This window comes from Lagopus muta, chromosome 5, assembly GCF_023343835.1.
Source record: "Lagopus muta isolate bLagMut1 chromosome 5, bLagMut1 primary, whole genome shotgun sequence".
Lineage (NCBI taxonomy): Eukaryota > Metazoa > Chordata > Aves > Galliformes > Phasianidae > Lagopus > Lagopus muta.
In genome coordinates this window covers 62,337,053-62,356,542 of record NC_064437.1, presented here as the reverse complement: position 1 = coordinate 62,356,542, position 19,490 = coordinate 62,337,053, and the positions used below count along the sequence as shown (strand labels likewise).

The following is a 19,490-nucleotide window of genomic DNA, read 5'->3' as shown; positions in this document are numbered from 1 at the left end:
TGGTGAATGTGTTCAAGGCAGGAATGCAGCACCACTCTTTCAATTCGTTGAAAGGGTAGATAATAGTAGGACAAGGGGAAATGGTTTAAGTTGAAGGAGGGAAGATTGAGGTTGGATATCAGGGGGAAGCTCTTTCCTATGAGAGTGGTGAGGTGCTGGAACAGCTGCCCAGAGAGGCTGTGGATGCCCCGTCCATCCCTGGAGGTGTTCAAGGCCAGGTTGGATGGGGCACTGTACAACCTGGTCTAGTGTTAGATATGGAGGTTGGTGGCCCTGCATGTGGCATGGAGGGTTGGAGCTTCATGATCCTTGAGGTCCCTTCCAACCCTGTCCATTCTGTGAGAATAAAGCACTGTGGCCCTTTCCTGGACTGAAACTTCTCTGCAGTGTCCTTCTGGCAGCCCCAATCCAAGTGCAGCTTTGGGCTTTCATTCCATCCTCTGGAAGCAATCTAAAATGCAGGAGTCAGTGTAGGTCCTGGGTTGTAGATCCTTAAGTTGTGCATTTGAGTGCAGTGTTAACTGTGTGGTGCCTAAGCTAGGATGTAATGACTTGTGAATACCAGAATTTATTCTTTCAAAGAAGAAAGACTGGTATAGCCAGAAGGTCTGACTGTGTAAAGCAAGGAATGGGAGGAAACCGAGAGGGACCATTTAATGTTAGGAATATTTATCATATGAGATTGGTTTGCCTGCAAAGCCAGCTTTTCCTTGGAAGCTTCATTCTTTGAAAACTCTTTAAAAAGTCTTAAAGCCAACACTTCTTTTGGAAGGCCCTCACATGGCTTACCTCGAAGTCCTTTCCAACCTCTTGGACTTTGGCTACTTGTTAGATCAGAAATCTATCTTCCAATAGACATATAAAGATATAAAACAGATCATGCGATACAGACATTGTTAATGTTAAATAAGTAGAACATCTAAAATTTCTGAGGCTGTTAAGGAACATCCGTGAAGAACTGAGGTTTAGATCTGTTTTCACAGTGGGATGCCAAGGGTTGTGCTTTTCTTCCCTCTGCAGTCGTGGTTAGCACGTTAGTAAACTGCTGCTGTGTAGAGTTGATCCTTTTGCCTTGATTGCTGAGACTTTAGAGAATTGCTTGGGGTCATTTCTGTAAAGCATTTTGGATGCTATTTTGTTGAAGTGGAAGAGGGGCAGGCTGCACGTGTACATCAGGCTTTGAGCTCATGCAGAGCTGATGGCAGGTCAGCTCCACAAAGCAGGATGGGTTCACGCTCTGCAGCTGTGCTTCAGGAACTCCTTGCTAGTTCACTGGCTCTCTGGAATCTTAACCACGATATTTGGATAGTAGTTTTGGATTTGTTGAAAATGCAGAGCTCAGATAAAGTGACTGAGTTTCTCTGGGTGAGAAGCTACCAAGAGCAATTGCTGCATGAGCTGTGGTCGTCTCCCTGTATAAAAGGACAAAAACTTGTTCTTGAGCACTTCAGCATTGACTATTACAGCTTCAGGCCTTGAGCAACTCGTTGGACCTATTCATAAGGAAAATAACTTAGATGAGAAAAGAAATCATAAATTATAGAGCTATGAAAACAGTATCTCAGGTTGAGGATTAACTTGCCTGAGGAAGAGATAAGAATAAATCAGAATGAAACCACTATTGCTCTTGACATTCAGTATTAGAATTACTTTGCAAAGCTATTTATGTCAGCTTTAAAACAGTTTGAACAAGAAATGAGATGTGAGAGGTGAGCAGAAGGGATCAGTGGATCCTAAACTCATTGCTCTCGTTACAAGAGGGAGGAAAAATTGATTTGTCTAACATCAGGCTATTTAAATACCGAAGCATCTTAGCTCTTCAGAGGAGATACTTGGACCATTGCTAAGGAAAGCAGCCAAATTAAAAATATTCAGTGTATTAAAAAGGAATGTGTATATATATTGGTATCCATGGAAATCCCACATGGGTTTCTCTTGCATTGGGGCTGGTCAGGAGCAGCTCAACTCTTGGTGTTCATTGAGGGGCATGGTAGTGATGAACTGATGTTTGGGCTTGATGGTCTTGGTGGTCTTTTCCAAACTTTATGGTTCTGTGATGTAAGGTAAACCAGTATTTGGCTCTTCCAATCTGTGTGCAATGGAAATATTTTCCAGTTGTTTTGGAGAGGCTCAATATTGACTATGTGAATCAGGAGTGGATTGGAGCATTCTCTGGTGCCTTTAATGCTGCTAGACAGTGACAGTAAGGAATCTAAGTCTCCACTGCCTTTTTTATTTATTATTATTTTTCCTTTTTTATACAGGTTTCAGTAACTCTTTGGATAAGGTATCCTTCCTGAGTGGCTTCAAGTCATCTGCTGCTTATTTCTGCCTGCAGCTTCAAAAATAAAGAAATAAAAAAATAAAAATCAGTATTCTTGCTGCTTGAAATAACAGTTTGTGTGCTGCAATAACTTGTTTTTGGTCTAATACAGTGGAATGCATAAAAAGCTTCTGCTGTGACTTAATAGCTTTGTCATTTAATGGTAGCCATTAAGTGGGTGTAGTAATCTCTTCAGTTATGTAGGTTTTCATCTTGCTATACTGCTACGTTGGATAATAAATGACAGAAATACTGAAAAATGTACTTTGAAAATACATGTAACTATGTAAATACCAAAGCCACGTAAATGGCTTTTGTTGGGCTATTGTAATTCCTAGGTATTTTGCCAAGGCTTTTCAGTATTAGAAACTGAAGTGAAATTTTATGACAACTTGTGCATTAAACCCACTTGCTTGTCACTGAAACAAGACTCTCCCAACCATAATCCCTAAAAATGTTACATTGCAATAGTTTAATAACTTTATTTGTGCATCTTGAAGGTAACAAATAATTCTGCAATAGGCAGTATCATTAAGCTGCATTTACCAACAAATTGCAGGGTTTCAAATTAGGTAATATAAATGCTGTGCTCATTCCAGCACAGCAGTTCTCAGGATAAACTTCTGGCTTCATCAAAATCAATGAAAACTCTTCCTGCTGACTTAAGCATGTCAGGATTTAAAAAATAAAAATAAATTGAAATGAGATCTTAAAAAGTTTTCTCGATGAGTTGCTGAAGCTGGAGTCATGCAGCTGTGGATTTCTGTGCGCGTGTTCCTGAGTTCAGCTGGGAAGTCTGAAGGTGGAAGTGATGTCTGCTGGGGTTGAGAGCATGTGAAAGGGGATGATGCTTTCATCTGATAGCACCACTACTGCTCTGTTATTTCATAGAGCATAGGGAATGTCCTCAGCTGGGAGGCATCTGTAAGGGTCATTGTGTCCAACCACTGGCTCCAAACATGACCACCCAAAATCCAAACCCTGTGTCTGAGAACATTGTCCCAGTGTTCCCTGAGTTTTGTGCCCACTGCTCTGGGACACAGCTTTTCCCCATCCCCCAGTTTTACTCTCTCCTGATGCAGCTCCATGCCAGGGGTCCCCTTTTTTAATGCACCTTGGAGTTGTGCAGGTTTCAGGGCTAAGGGAAGCTGAGTGGTGTTCAGGTGGACTTCCCTGCTATGGATATTTAGGTCCTAAAGGTGATGGCAACCCCCAGAATCCACCTCTTTATTTAGACTATTGCATTGCGTGGATGGGAGTTCAGCCTTTTGCATTGGGGCGGCGTTCAGGAACAGTCTTAGGGCCATTTTTAGTGTTGTCCTTTTGGCACCAAGGATTTTTTAGGCAACAATTGAATAGAAGGAAGGAATTAATTTGATTTAGTGATGTCAAACTGAGAACAGAGTTCTTCCTTGCACATCCATCGAAGAACGCTTAGTGGCTCTGGATTTAGCCTGCCATCCGCTTTACTTCACAGAGATAATTTTGCACTTCCTTTGCTGATAAATATTTAGACTCTGTTTATATTCCGTCTGATTTTCTGCTAGATAGCGCTTACTGACTTTTTTCTTCCTGTAAATACTTATTACTGTGGAGATTGGTATCACAAGATTTGAAAGTGTGCTGATGGCAGTTTTGTAATTTTAACCATAGCTGGCCACATCTTTGCTGATTATCCAAGAGAGGCTTATTATTTTCTAAAAGGAAATGATGTTTCTGGCTGCAGGAGTTGGAAGGGCAGCTCTAATTGCTTTGCTCGCAGTGCAGGTGTAGGTGCAGAGGGCATGAATGGATTAGATGGGACCGTTGCTGAGGATTGAGAAGGGATGAAAAGAGCGAAGACTTCCAGGTTTGTTAAAGGTTTAGTTATCAGCATGTTGCTGAACCCAGCATTCTTTCTTTCAGTTTTAAAGTTAGCAATCTAAAATCTAACAACATGGAGAAATCCAAGCTAATATTCAGTAATTTGAGTGCCTGAAGGATTTCCTTCTCAAAACTGTGCGTGCAGCCTTTCCTTATGCCCTGGCTCTGCGATGTGCACTGGGGTAGCTTGGCTAAACCTCGGTGCTGTTTTGCTATGCTTTGCTGATTCCTTCTTGGAATCCTGATTTTTTTTTTTTTTTTTTTTTTTTTTTGGGTGTTTTTTTCTTTTTCCCGATGCAAATGTGACAACCCCACTTTAATTAGCTCACAGCAGTTGTCACCATTGCTGGGGATCACAGTAAACGACAGTCTTAGAAGTATCTATGTCAAAATAAATAAATAAAACATCTAAGAAGCTTCAGGGCTTTACTAGGAAGCAATAAACTTAACCAAAATGGTTAACAGCCTTGTGGTGACTTGCTGACTTATATTACAGCCTGTAGCCACCAGATGTCACTTAGTTTGCGCGCTGTGTTGGGGAGAAATACGTCCCTGTGTATAGAACATTACAAAAAGAAAAATAGCAGCTTGCTCTAAATGGATTTGTTCCTGTTTGTACTCATAATTGGCAAGTTGCCTTCCTTAATAAATATTTTCATCTTAAAATAGATTGTATGGTCCTGTTTCTCACAGGCAAGAAAGACATTGCATTTTTTATGAGCCTCAAATGTCAGCAGTGACACTTTGAATTCCAATCCTTAAAAGCATAATTAATAGGCTTACTGAATTTTCAGAAGGATGAATGTACATTTTATGGAAAGGGCATGTTCTTTTGTTATGAACTACACAATCATTAAAGATGCTTAAGCAGGATTTTACGTCAGTGGTCAATTTAAAAACAGGGAGATGAATCAAAAACTCAAGGAGGACTGAAAGCAACGTGGAAGGATGCAAAGATGGGAAGGGCCGCTTCTAAACTGGATAACAGCATCCACTCATCCTCTGGTTTTAAAGTCTTTAAAGCAGAATGTAAATATGGATAGACGTATTCTAAACTGTAGAAGAAGCGCTTGGTGCCCAATGTGAAACCGCTTCTTCCATCCCCAATGAGCATAACCTGTCTCCGTGAGTAGAGTAGGATGTGATGGCTGATTGGTTATTCTCACTGGTGGGCGAAGAGGCTTCATTTTTGCACACTAGAAAGTCTTTATCCATTGGGTGCTCCACTTGTGTTAGTGCCAGAAGGTGGAGAGTTCTGGGTCCTTGTGTTAAGCAGTGTTTCTTCCCTCCCATTACCGGTGATGCTAAATCTCTGCTGCATACTTGGTCTTTTTCCAAAGGCAGTACTGTGAGAAAGTAGAAACTGAATTTACTGGACTTGATGCAAATAGACTGAAAAGAGGATTTTTTTGGGGGGGGAGGGGAGGGTGGGGAGGGAGGTAGGGTTAGGGAGGTAGGCTTAGGGTTAGGCTTTTCTGATTTTGTTTCTTTGCTGTTGTTTGTTTTTACTGTTTTAAATGTTTCTACCACATAGATTTCAGTTTGGGTTGGTGTTGTTTTGTGTATCTCGTGCAGATTGGAGGGCATAAACCCATTGTTTGACGCGAACAAGGTTGTTTCTCTCCCATCTTTTCCTTTGAGGTTCTCATGAATAGCTGTTTTGAAAGACTACTTACCTTCATTTTTCACCCATGGTGAAAAATGTGCTCTAGTATGGCATTCAGTAACTTGAGGCAAGAGTATATGACACAGACCTTTCTTTTTCCTTTTTTTTTTTTTTTTTTTTTTTTTTTTTTTTGTGCTTGAGCAAAACCAGAGAACAGCACATAATTTAAGAGAAACGGCGTTGACTAATAAATGGGGCAAACCGGTGTTTTAGCAGCTAATACGAAACTGATTATACTAATGAGGGCTCCAGTGTATTAACTGACTGCTATTTACGAGCCCAAGGGTTTCACTTCCTAGCTGCAGGGCTCGCCGCAGTTGCTCCGAAATGCCACCTGCGACCGCGACCGGGGCGAGGGGCGGCCCGACGCGGGCAGGGAGGGCCGGGGGGCGGCGCTCGGCTGTGCCCGGTGACCCCATGGAGCGCTCCGTGCTGCCGGAGGCGGTGCGTCCCGTCGGTCGCTTAATATGAACGATCTGCTTATTCTTTGAAGCTCGCAGCGAGACTGGTATTTGCCCAGTTTAGTGTGGCTGCTAGGGGGAATTAAGATTCAGTGCTGCTTTAGATGGTTTATTTAGAGCTTGGTTTGCCAGCGCTTGTACGGTGCTTATCTGATTTTTGGGTAGTGTCTCTCAATCCCTGAGTAATGGGTTTCTGGTTGGTAAGTATATCTAGGTTGTTCTTGGACTTCCACCATTTTACACCACATGGCGATATAGGTAACATATATCAGTACTCAGTCATTTTGTCATCCACAAACCAAAGAGTACCTCTGGCATCTGCCACTGGGTGATGCTCCATGGAAAACAAACAAACAAAAAGTCTGTACTGTGAGGATCCGATCAAACCTCTGAGTATGTGCGAGTGCACTCTGTCATCCACCCAAGTCTGCTGTTTAGTCATAAGTGTTTGCAGCTAAGAATATTGTCTTTACGTTTTTAATTGTTCATGTCTGGAGGATGCATTTTGTCTTTTCCATATTGGTTTTGCTGGTGTAGCTTAGCCCTGTACAAGCAGCCTCTTTGAGGAAAACACAGGGGTAACTTTCAAAGGAAGGAAAAACGTAGAATTGTATGGCTTTATTTTGATTAGCTTTTATTATCAAAGTCGAATTTATGATACTTAGTTATGCAATAAATAAACTGAAGAACATTATCAGCATGTAACTTATTTTTTTTCATGTAGTGAGGATAGCTGTGAAATTGTCTGGGTTTATGGATTATTCAGAACCTGTGGAGGCACTTACTTTGAAAGTTTTAGATAGCGAAGGCATTTTCCAGGATTTAAACAAGTGAGAGAATTATAAATTAAACTGAATGGCCAATGACGAGGCTCTCGTTTCTCCTGTGCCACTAGGATGGTTTTCTAGCTTATTTCTCCACTGGTTAGGTGCTGTAGAAGCAGGAGGTGAGTGACTTTCACAGTAGGCTTCATTTTTGCACACTAGAAAGTCTTTATCCATTGTGTGTACCACTAGTGTTAGTGCCAGAAGGTGGAGAGTTCTCATGAGCAGAAGACCAAAGCAACATGATTTAATAATAATAACTAACCAGTTTGGCTGACAGCCTCACTGCTTGGATTAGAGACCCCCACATGTGGGTGATGATGTTCTGGCTGCCCTGGTGATGGAGGTGTTTGTAGACACGGAGGGATGACAGAGCCGGCTTTACACCTCTGTGCTGCAGGGCTGTTCCATCTGAGAGGGCTCTTGCTGGCTGCTGAGTCACTCCTGGGGCTGTGATGAGAGATGTGGCATTTAGCAGCACTTCATTGCATGTTGCTGACTTTGGGTGTGGGCGTGGAGTGATCTTTGCAGGAGACAATGATTGATATGACCTTCTGCAGCGCACGGTGTGTTTTGTTAACAGCATTCTTGAGGGTGGAAAGCATTAAAGGAAACCAAGCGCAGACCAAGTTGTACAATGCCGTATTTCTGAAACCATAAAACTCCTTCTGGTGCCCTTAATAAAGCTGGAGGCGTAATTCAATAGCATTATTTATAGAGCAGGTCAGCACGGAGCCCTTTTTTCACATTTCTCTGGTCTTGAGGCACTAAAACAAGGGCCATCCGTGGAGCTGCAGTTTGATGCATCAGCTATAGCTTGCGCTTCCACTGCCAAATGCACCATAACAGAAGCATATTTCCACACCGTTATCTGCCTAACACACACACATTTTATTTGTCCTTGCTTTGTAGCAATGAGTATCGCTCTTGAGAAATGAACCCTGCTTTCCTAGAATGCTTGTGTTGTCATTTACTGACGGTATTTTAGGGATTTTTTTTAATGATGTCATTATTTATATCATAGTAGTGCTTGGAAGCCACCTCTTCTAGCCCTAAGACACCCTTTTAAGCTTTCATTTCAGTGTAGACCTTTCTGCAGACATATATTAAGGAATTCACAGTTTATTTCACATAAAAAAAAGAAATATCCCCTCCAAAAGCATCTGTATTCTCCTGGTGCCTGAGTCTCCTGGGTGTCTGAAGGCCTCAAACGCATTAACAACCTAAATTAAGTTATTGCATTAAGCTCATAAAATCAAAGAATTGTGTCTTTAATTCGGGGTAAAGTAAACACTATTGGAAAAGGAGAAATCTAGCAGATGGAAATGCATTTCAGCACTTCAGAGGTGCTTTTGCTGGAGCTGGTTTTGATTAGATACGTTAATTTGGCTAAAGTTGGAGTTTATAGGTCCGCACAAAACATTTCTCGAGGTGTTTTCTGTAGGTGCTTCTTGTTCTTTGTGGAGTTTTGTAACGCCTATACTCTACTGACAGAAAATCTGAGATAGAAACTAAGCTTTGTATGCTCTCATTACAGTCAGGCATCTGTTCTGGAGAAACTGGCCGCCAACTGTAGTTGCTAGAACTTCTCACTTTCCATTTTTCTGTGAATTGCTTCAGTAAATGATTCATTACAAGAAGAGGAACCCATGTTCCGTGACTACTGTGGGTCTAGATTTCAGCTGCAGTTTCCCAAGGAAGATCTGTCCTCCTCTCAGCTTCCCCATGGTGCTCAAGTAGAGGTGCCTTAAGGGTGAGATTTTTCTCTTTCATGTTCTCAATGCAAAGGTTTTAAGAAAGGAGTTTTGAGCCCTTCATATGTGACTTAATTACTTAACATCTCCATTGGGAAAAGATTCTCTTTGAGAGCTTGCCTTGGCTGACTTCTGACCCACAGATAAAGACTGGATTGCTGTGCTAAATGCTGCCTTTATGTTAGAGAAAACTTTACAGAAGAGGAAAGGTGGGGAGAATGCATGCCAAGTTTCTCTTGGTGCATTCATCCATAAGCAGAGGTGGAGGTTGTTCTCTCTTTTATTTTTAACCTGGTTCTCAGAATTTTATTGTTTGTTCACAATCTGCAATCTGGCTAAGTGTGACATAAAGCACGCAGAAACATTTGTGCTTATATTCTTTCCAAGAGGAACATAAATACAGCAAAACCAAACATGGGCGAAATCTATAGGTGCACACGGCCAAGTCCAAGGACCCAGTGACCCTGTGGATGAGGAACAGATTTATGGTATTGTTGTTCTGGGTATTATGGTGCGTGCTTGCTGGGAACAGGTTGGTCCCATACATGGCATAGCCTTATTTGTTGTTCCATTGCAAACTGGGATCTTTGTGCTGTTAAAAGATCACTGGGCTAGAGTTTTCTGAGCTACGAAAGCCGCATGAAGAGCAGTAAATTTGTGAGAGGCTGATGAAAGACTGTTTTCTTTGCAGTAGTAGTAAGTATCAGCAAATGAAGGTATTTGAATTTCCTCTTCAGATTGTGGTCTGAATGTTGTCCTTTAACTGTGGTTATCTGAAGAAATGAGAGGATGATAAGCATTAAAGCCATTATCAAATGGCATTAGGTTCCATATCTATCACGTGCTCTGCCTCTGAAGATACAGATTGCTATCAACAGATAACAGAGTGCAGTCATGCTGTCTTCATCAGAAAGATAGCATCTTGTAGGCTGGTTGGTAAAAATTAGTATCACTTTTGTGTAGTTAAAGCACGTGTGGTATGGATGAATTCAGGGGCTTTGGTGAAGTGCTTAGGAGGATCAGTAGAAGGCCTTGGAAGTAAATGGTGTTTGACATGTGCAAGGATAAATGTTTTCTAAGATGCTGAAAGCTATGAATTTCAGCAAAAAAAACCCCTATTTCCTAGTTAGCTGTAGCTGCAAGTTACCTGGAGGGATTTTAGGTAGAATCACAGAATCACCAAGGTTGGAAGAGACCTACGAGATCATCCAGTCCGACTGTCCATGTTATGGTGATAACTAATTAGCAAGTACTGGATAATACTTGAACTTTCTCAGGCTCTGAACTGTCCTTACTTTGGAGCAAACGTGTACTTTCATGGTACTTTAGCTGGCTGAGACTTATCTGCTGTATCATCACTTAAAGAATGCAAGTTATTGAGCGTTTACAGAAGTTACTGCTGCTCTTGGAACACTTATTTCTTTTCTTTATGTATTGAGACAAAGCCACAGTTGTGATCTGATATCAATGAGTAGTTTCTGTTGACTAATTTTTGTTTGAGTTTACAAGAAACTGTAATGACAGACTCCAATACTCAGTTTGTCTCTTCAGGATGCAGCTGTGTATGTTTCCTTTCACGCACTCAGCACTAGATGAGAGATGAAATGCCCTATTCATGAAGAAGTACTTACACGGTACTTATGTACAGATGAGATATGTTTTTCCATCCGTTTTAATGCATGTCTCATGGAGAAGGTACCATACATGAGTCACTATGGCAAATTTCAGATGACAGGGTTAAGATAACAAAGTTCATGGAGAAAATTCAGTTTGGAGGTGGAGGAAAATCCCTTTTCCAGTCAGAAAATCAGTGAGCAACTGCTAGCATATACTCTAGAGTTGTCAGAACAATATTGTGTTTAACTACTGCATCATAGAATCATAGAATGGCCTGGGTTGAAAAGGACCACAATGATCATGTAGTTTCAAACCCCTGCAGTGTGCAGGGTTGCCAGCCAGTAGACCAGGCTGCACAGAGCCACATCCAGCCTGGCCTTGAATGCCTCCAGGGATGGGGCATCCACAGCCTCCTTGGGCAACCTGTTCCAGTGCATCAACAAATCCCCTTCAGAAAGGCTGCCTATTTATTGAAGCGTGAAGGTGTATCAAATGGATTCTAGTAGATGCCTTTTTGTAGTACTATTGTAAGCAGATAAATTTCACCGTAAGATGAACGGGTACTGAAGGCATCATATTATGCATATTCTATTTATTCCACATAATGTTATTCATCCCTCAAAAGCATCCTTAAATAAGCAGCTGATTTCTCACAGCCCACAAGTTTTAGCCATTTCTACTGCCTACCATTTGCAAAGTGACAGAAAGTATTAGATTTCAGATGGTGGAAAGAATATGTTTCTCACTTTAAATCAACTTGAGGTAGCAGCTGCTACAATCAAGTAAAATCAAATGTGTAAAAAGAACAAGATGGTAATCAGAGTAACATAACTGTGAATGTCAGAGTAACATAACTGAGTGCCCACTGTTTTGCAGCATGCTGAGGCTAAAAATGCTTGGCAAGTCCACTGGAAATACTCTGGGAACATTTATCTCCCACGTGTTGGTTCTGGACCCGTAATCAATGCAGGAGACAAAGACCCATGCTGAAAATAACTCCTCAGCACTGAAAGATCTCTTCCTGCAAATTCAGCTGTGTTATACTCTATCTGCATCTCTTTCTTGAATAAGAGTCGTCAGATGCTATGAATGTGAAGATTTATTTCTCTTCATCCTGGTGAAGCTTTGGTGTGCATCTCACCTTAGGGGTGTGAATGGTGTAAGCCTAAATCTGAGACAGCCACTCGACTTTCATGTTGCAACCAATGCTAGGAGAGAGGCTTTCCAAGGATTTGGCTTTGCTTTTGGCTGCTCCCAACAGGTCCAGTGTGATTGGATTGTGTGTAGGTTTGTGGCATTTACTTTCCTGATGAATTTCATCTCTTGATTTTTGGTTCTCGGAAGTGGATCTTTAGGTGTGAGTGCATGCTTAGGCTGGATGTGGCTCTGGGCAGCCTGGTCTGGTGGTTGGCGACCCTGCCTGTGGCAGAGAGGTTGAAACTAGATGATCATTATGATAGTTTCCAACCCAGGCCATTCTATGATTCCATGACTTTCAGCTCAAAAAACAAATTTGTCAATGTTTTTGAGGAAAACTAAAGTATGGAATTGCCAGATGGATACTCGGTTTGGCTTACCACCCAGTGTAAATTTATAAAGCTGCTAGGTTAAAATTAGATGGGTTGAACACACCCAGGAAACGTTTATTTTTTTTTTGAATGAGTTCTGGATTGTGCAGGCAGATACAAGCAGCGTTGCTTCTGTAGGTTAATGCTCTAATAATGTACATTTCAGAGATGTTATTTTTACTAAAGCTTGGAGAACGGACTTTTACTTGCTTCTCTGCATTAATCATACTCTTGTTTATACAGTTTGGTAAATGGCGTGAGACTGCTGCACTATAATCTAAATTTATGTATCTCTGATGTTAGGGTGTCTGTATTTAACGCATTAGGTCTTGGAAGGAAGTAGAATGCTTGAATATTAGGAAGACTTTATTCTCTGAAAGAGTGGTGATGCAGTGGCATAGCTGCCCAGGGACTGGTGGGGTCACCATCCCTGGAGGTGTTCCAGAGCCATGGGGATGTGGGCAGTGGGCATGGTGGGGGTGGGCTGGGGTTGGACTTGGGGATTTGGGAAGTCTTTTCCAAGCCATGGGGAAATTCTGTTTGTCTCAGCAATAACAAGACAGCGCTGGGGATATCTTCTCCTTCCAGGTTATCTTTGTTGTGGGTTACGTGTACTGCAGTTTTAAGATTGGTGCTTGCCCAGTGCTCAAGAAGAGCTGTTATCTGCCCAGGGTCTTGCTGTATGCTGTCTGACTGCCTTGAAGGCTGTGCAGCCACGCAGTCTTGTTCTTTGGTGAAAGAAAGAGCTTGACCCAAACTCACTGCTGAGCTTTACTCTTCGTGGCTTGGAAGCAATCACTGCTGTAGTATCTGTGTGTTCTGTACTCACTGTATCAGGACTATTTGGTGTCCTGGTGTGAGCATGGAGAACAATTTTCACGTGGTCAGATAAGATGATGGAAACAAGCACACTGCCCTCACCAAAGCCAGCTTTGCAGGAATGCAAAAGGCGTATCTCTGTTGAGCAAGTTGCTCCAGCAGAGCATTTTTAAGTGAATCACAGCAATGCCTGTCCAGGGACTCAGACAAGAGAGCAGGCTTTGGAGTCTGAAAAGAAGTGGGATGGACCGCAGCCAGAAAGAAGTGCATGATAAAAAATAGCCTGCACTTAGTAAGTGAATTCTTCCAGTACTACAGCAGCTCTCTGCCTCTAGAGCTTTCTGAAGATAAGTACTTATTTGTTTTTGATTACAGATTGACTACGGGGTGTATGGAAGCTGTATTTAAATATGAAAGCTTTTCCTACCTGTCTCTTCCCACCTCCTGGATTTTGGTGATTAAAAATACTTGGAGTGGAAAAATCCTGTATCAGATTAAACCCTTGTTTCATGTTTCTGTGTTTAATTAGTGCTTTTAGAGAGAATGCCATTGATTTGCAGGGTAACGGTGTGATTTATTCCTTGAAAGTGCATGTAGGCAAGAAGTTTTGTCATCGTGAAGTACTATGATAATCCTGTACTGAAAATGAAACTTCAAGGGCTGTTTAATCTTATTAAATACATAACAAAGATGCTTGTGGCACAGTCAGGCTTATCACTTCTGCTGTGCCTAAAAATGTATTCTGGGTGTTCTCTTTGCTTCTACCATGAGTTCCTTGATTCTTTTCTTTTGCTTCATAACAAAAGAGAATGCATATGGCAAATCCATCCTGACGAATTTTAAGTGATATTAAACTGCTGAGTGGTTTAACCTCCTGTCTGTTCTGATCTTACAGTTTATACTGGATGTTTTTCTGGAGATTTAAGAAAACATGGCTTTTTTTCCAGAAAGGGATGAAAGTTAATTGACATTAACGCTGGTACTTTGCATCACCTCTGGCTTGTGGTGATTTGGTCGCATTCAGTGAGGGGCCAGCTGATTTGATAGCTGTTAAATAGATCTGATTTCTTTCTGCTTGTATTCTGAATGCCACGACTTTTAAATCTGGTTCCTTATTTTTGGGAAAGGAATCTGTGAGCCGTACAGAATGGATGCATCACTTTCTCTGTTTTTGTGGAGCGACCTCAAGAACTGTGTAGGCTATATCAGGAGGTTGCTTACAGTAACCAGTGAGTAATACTAATAAAAAAGAATACTGAACTTTGACCACGCATGATGTTCTAAGCCAGATTCAGACTTAAAATGGCACTTCTGTGAGAAGGCATGCACTGCTGTAATTAATGTAAAGATGAAGTTTTTATACAGTGCACGACTTTTTCCATATGCAGTATAAATCCATTAGTGTTTCTCTAGCAATCCGCTATGTGAGATGAATAGAAAATAAGTGAGGCAAAAGATGAATTGCTGGAGATGTTGCACATCACAGCAATGTCCTTTGATCAAGTGCTGAGCACCCAGTGAGCACTGTAGGCAAAATTGTGCTCTGATAAATACATCAGCACAACATTTTGCTCCATACTTGGGGAGGAGGAGTGTCTTAAACACAGTGGTGTGAGCTCCATCTGGATGTGGATTCTCAGTGCATGGGACATGTGGTGCTAGCAGCCTGGTGGCTGGACGTGGTGGTTTTGGTTCTTTTAGGATAAGTGTTCTTTACAGATAATGCCCCACAGAATCACAGAACGGCCAGGGTTGGAAGGGACATCAAGGATCATCAAACTTCAGCCCCCTGCCACATGCAGGGCCACCAACCTCCACATTTAATACCAGCCCAGGCTGCCCAGGGCCCCATCCAACCTGGCCTTGAACACCTCCAGGGATGGACGGGGCATCACAGCCTCTCTGGGCAGTCTGTTCCATGCTCCAAGACTCTACTCTTTGCTTCAGCTCTAATCTTTGATATAAATCTTGCATGGGAATTGTTTTTAGAAAATGCCCTTGAGTGGATCTGCGGCAACTACTGACTGGGCCTGGTCCCTGATATAAATGTAGAGGAATGCAGCCCTTGTCTTCTAAACCTTAATTCTAGTTTAAGTCTAACTGAGAGACCATTATGAGCTTTGGTGTTTATCAGTAGGACAGAGGCTGGCTGTCCTCGGATCTGTTTGGTTTTTCTGTCTGGACATTTTGATTTGCGCTGAACTCAAAGAAATGATGGGCCTGATTCTAGGTCAAGGTAAAACAAGTGAATTGTTAAGATAAAGGATTTTTTTTGTTGTTGTGGAAACTTTTAGTGATGTGTCTTCTACTGGAAAATAATTTGACTTAAAAGTGGACAATATCAGGCTGAACAGTTATTTTCACAGCAGCAAGAAGCCTGCATCATTTCCAGGAACCTGCAGGAGACTTCAGATGTAGTGATGGATTACTGCGGAAGGCATTGCTCCTCTTTCCACATCTCCCTTTTTCTCCTTGCTTCCAATAATCCCTTTACTCCGGCAGTGTTGATGCCCTAATTAAGTGGCGACTCAAACTTAGTAACAATTTCCTGAGTGCTGCTGGACAAATAATAGGAGTGGGTCCTTATGTGATTGAAAATACTGCTGTTGCTATGATTTTAGAGAGTTTGCAGGTTTTCTGCAAATAGAGGGTTTTGCTTGTTGCCGTTTTCTAGGGAAGTCCCTTGATGAGTCAGGAGCAGAGTCTGTTTGGTTTAGATCTTGAGGAAGAAACCATCTGGGTTAGGGAAGAAGCCGCAGTTATGATTTTGGCAAGATTGCCAATTTTAATTGGCAATTAGTGTCGATTCAGGAGGTTTGCTTTGGCTCTAAAGGCTTTAGGACTGTATGCCTTGAAGAGTATTGTGCTCTTGAACAAGTGTTCAGCAGTTGTTCAACAGACTGAGTGTACAACCATGGGTTATGACCACTATATTCTGGCTTTTAAACTGCAACCAATTGTCAAGTGATTGCCTTAAAAACATCTGTGGTGGCTTGATGTCATTTCTTGGCAGTTGCATTTATTTTTTTTAATATATATAAATGTATATACATTAATGGGGGAACTACATAACTTCAATCTGCAAGAGACTGCTGTGCTTTCCTAAAACCTCTGCAGGAGCATTTTTGTATTATTCTTTTATTTTACACTTATTTGTGTATCTTGCAAGGAGGCTGCAGAGATCACTGAATCAAGATCCTCATTTTATTGACTTATCATTTTTTTTGGCAGCTGTTTGATTTCTTTGAGGTAACTAGGAGAGAGTTCAGGCAAAGTTTATTTCCAGAAGTGCTAACTTGAGCAGCCAAATGTGTACAATAAGCAGGACAGAGCAAATCCACAATTATTCCTCTCCTTTCCTGAGCTTGTTTTCTTTCCTATAGACCCAGTTTTTATTACTCATACTGCTTGTTTATACAATGGGTGCCTCCTGCCCACTGACAGGATGAACTTCCTTGCACTGCTTGCACAAATACCTTGGCTTGCCCTGATGAGACTGTGTGTTTGAGAACAGAACCTTTATGCAGCCTCTAATCTTGGCTAGTCCTTGTCTTTTTCAGTAAGCTTGTATGGGGGGGAAAAAGCTAGTGGGTCAACAGGCGATGTGGGAAAGGGAAATGAATGGTGCAACTGTGCTGCAGTGCTTGGAGTATCAATTATTTTTCTTGTATGAAACTTTCATGATGATTTCATGGTACTAGCCTTCTCTTCTTCCTTTCTCTTTTCACGTGAGTCGTGGAAGTTGATCAGAGAATCACCAAGGTTGGAAAAGGCATTCAAACATCATGCAGTCCAACTGTCTACATACATCAATATTTGCCTGCTAAACCATGCCCCTCAGTACAGCATCTATCTGTTTCTTCAGCACTTCCAGGAAGAATGGCTCAACCACCTCTGTGGGCAGCTTGTTACAGCTCCTGACTGCTCCTTGTCATGATATGGTTGTGAGCTGTTTTGCTTAAAGCCCCACATCTTCTTGTGGCTGCACAGGAGCTTTGGGCTTCAGCTGTCACTAGAGGTGAACTCATGTCTGGAGCTTTCCTGGAGGATGTGGGATCAGCTTTGCTCTGAGATCCCAAAAAGCCTTAAAAGCACAAACTGTGAATTTGAATTGCACTGATTTTCTGCAAGGAAAGTACTTAGGCAGACAGTATTTATCCAGGCTGTTGAAAGCAATCAGAAAACTGTAGATAGAACAGTTTTGCCCACTAACCATGCCCCTCTGTGCCACATGTCCACAGCTCTGAAATGTATGCAGGGATGATGACTCCAACAGTTCCCTGGGCAGCCTGTTCCAATGCATTGCACTCTTTTGTCCTAATACCCAACCCAAAATTAAGAAGATTCATTAGGGAAAAAACCTTTCTTTCTCTAGTGTTTAAAAACAACAACAAAAAAAAACACACACAAAAAAAAAACCAAAAATGCACATCAGCAGACAAAACCTTAGCATGCATGGCATGGGTGGTGATTAGAAAAATGGAAAATGGACTGGGAGAAAAGAGAAAATCCCAAATCTCAATTGCTGAGACTGCAGAGCCCATCTGCGGGAGGTATGTGAGAGGTGTGCTTTGGCTGGATTTCCTCTCATCTGGCCTGTGAGTTGGTGGATGGCTTTGTAATTTGTCTTAGACATTTTCAGGTTGTGACTTGCCTAACATGACAACCTTCCCAGGTTGCATCTTCTAATGGCACTGATGACTCTGTCCCTGGTTCCTGCCTCTGGCCATGGCCATTAGTGAGCATGGCCTTACTCAGTGTAAGAATGATATGAGCAGATATTTATAGATTTCTCCCAGCCCCAACTCTTCAAGCTTGTGGGAACTGGGGATAGCAACCATCAGTATATTAATTAATTGTTTAGTGTCTTCTAAATGCTTTCTAACTTTTGGCCTTGCTGAGATCCATGTTTTAATTATACTGTGTGAAGAAAGGAAACAAAGTGATGTGGCTCCATTGATATCAAAGAGGGAAAAACTGTTATACGTCAATTTGGAAATATGTTTCTGGTCTACTTGAAGTGTGTTTACTATGGGTTTGTAGCATGCCACTCTTTGATGTGGCAGCAGGAAAAGCTGAGCATATCTAAAGGATAACAAGGCTAATAGAAAATGCAGAACTAAGCGTACTAGCAAAAATTTGTCTTCCTTTTAAAGAAATAGGAGAAAAGAACAGTACATTAAAAATTAAGGATGGTGACCTGAAAAGTAGAAGTTGTATGCTGAGATGTCCGGAAGATGTGTGTCCATGTTTAAAATCTATTCCATCTGGTTTATGTTATTCTCAAGGAAGGGGATTTTGGTTATATGACTGAGCATATGAAAGTAACTTCTTTTCATAGTCATTTTGATTAGTCTTCCCTTAAAATCCTTTTAAAAGAGAGGAGGAAGATTATATGTAAAGTCTTTATTTAAAATAAATAAAAGGAAATTTCAAGTATTTTCTAGATGGCATTTGAAAATATACGAGTATTTGTTTATTCTTGGTGGTATCTATCTTTTTATCCTATCTAGCTGCCCTCTGGGCAAGAATTAAGATATGATGGATACTCCATACTCAGTCTTCTGGCTGCCCAGCCTGCGCGGTATGGGGCAGTTTTACATAAAGAAGGAGTTGTACAGAGAAACTAGCAATACAAAATCTGGTTTTAACAGTCCTATTAAATCCTCTGTTATCTTAGATGGACTCTGCTTCAGTTTAAAGAAATAATGTGGGACCCGTTGGCTTCAGCAGGAGTTTACTGAAATTTGAGGTAGGGGCTCTTTTTTTTTCTTTTCCATTCTGGTGTGTTGTCTCTCTATTATATTTATGTCTCCTACTTAGGAGATCCCCCAGATATTTTCATTTTTAAGAGGAGAGTTGATTTGGCCAAGGCACTTGAAAAGGCTTCTGTGGATTCCTGCTTCGTCAGCTGGTATATATTTATTTACATGCAGAGACATGATCATAAATAATTCACCATTCATCTCAACAAGAGGAAATTACATGCTACATTATTCAAGAATGTACAAAGACGCTGCCTGTTGTGTAAAGAGTGTAAGATTCTGCCAGTGAACCAACAGCAGTTTCGCAACTAAAATAAAAAGACATAAATGGTTTATTATCAAATCTAGTCTCATAGATTTTTCTTCTGTCTGCAGTTTGCTTCCTACTTCAGTCAGTACTGAAATACAAAAAAGGTAAACTGTCTGTGATTATAACTGCTGGAAATGCTGAATGAGGGGAGTGACAAAGAGATGCTTTGGATTGCTTGCTTTTGTGGGATGAATGAGGAAAGCTTGGGCTGCTTACACTGGGGAAAATCCTGGCGTGCATCCTGCGCTGCACAGTGAAAGAATGGGGAATGAATTTAATTAAAACCTCTTGGTGAAGAAAGGGAGTGGCTGTAGGGAATTATGTTCTGGCTTTCGTGTGTTTATTACAGTGGGGTTTTATGGCATGAACATGACAGTGGGAAATCACATTAAATGTAAGTCTGCAACTAGCACTTACAGATGCACCTCTCTGTGCTCTGTTAGCTGAGTGCTGCCATACTGCCCTGTGGTAGGTCTTCAGAGATCATCCATTGAAGCAGCTTGTTGCAGTGTGTAAGCTG

General features: G+C 41.4%; 1 protein-coding gene across 2 annotated transcripts in view; it reads left to right on the top strand.

Annotated features, from left to right (window-relative positions):
* The window catches only part of CHST15 (carbohydrate sulfotransferase 15), a 45,829-nt gene that overhangs the window by 5,120 nt on the left and 21,219 nt on the right, over positions 1-19,490 (top strand). Inside the window, exon 2 of one of the 2 annotated variants that reach the window (XM_048945040.1) lies at positions 18,576-18,647. The exons of the other annotated variant lie outside the window; for it this stretch is intronic. The gene's annotated coding sequence lies outside the window, so the exon portion shown is untranslated. The remainder of the gene's footprint in view (positions 1-18,575; positions 18,648-19,490) is intronic. 2 annotated transcript variants of the gene reach the window in all.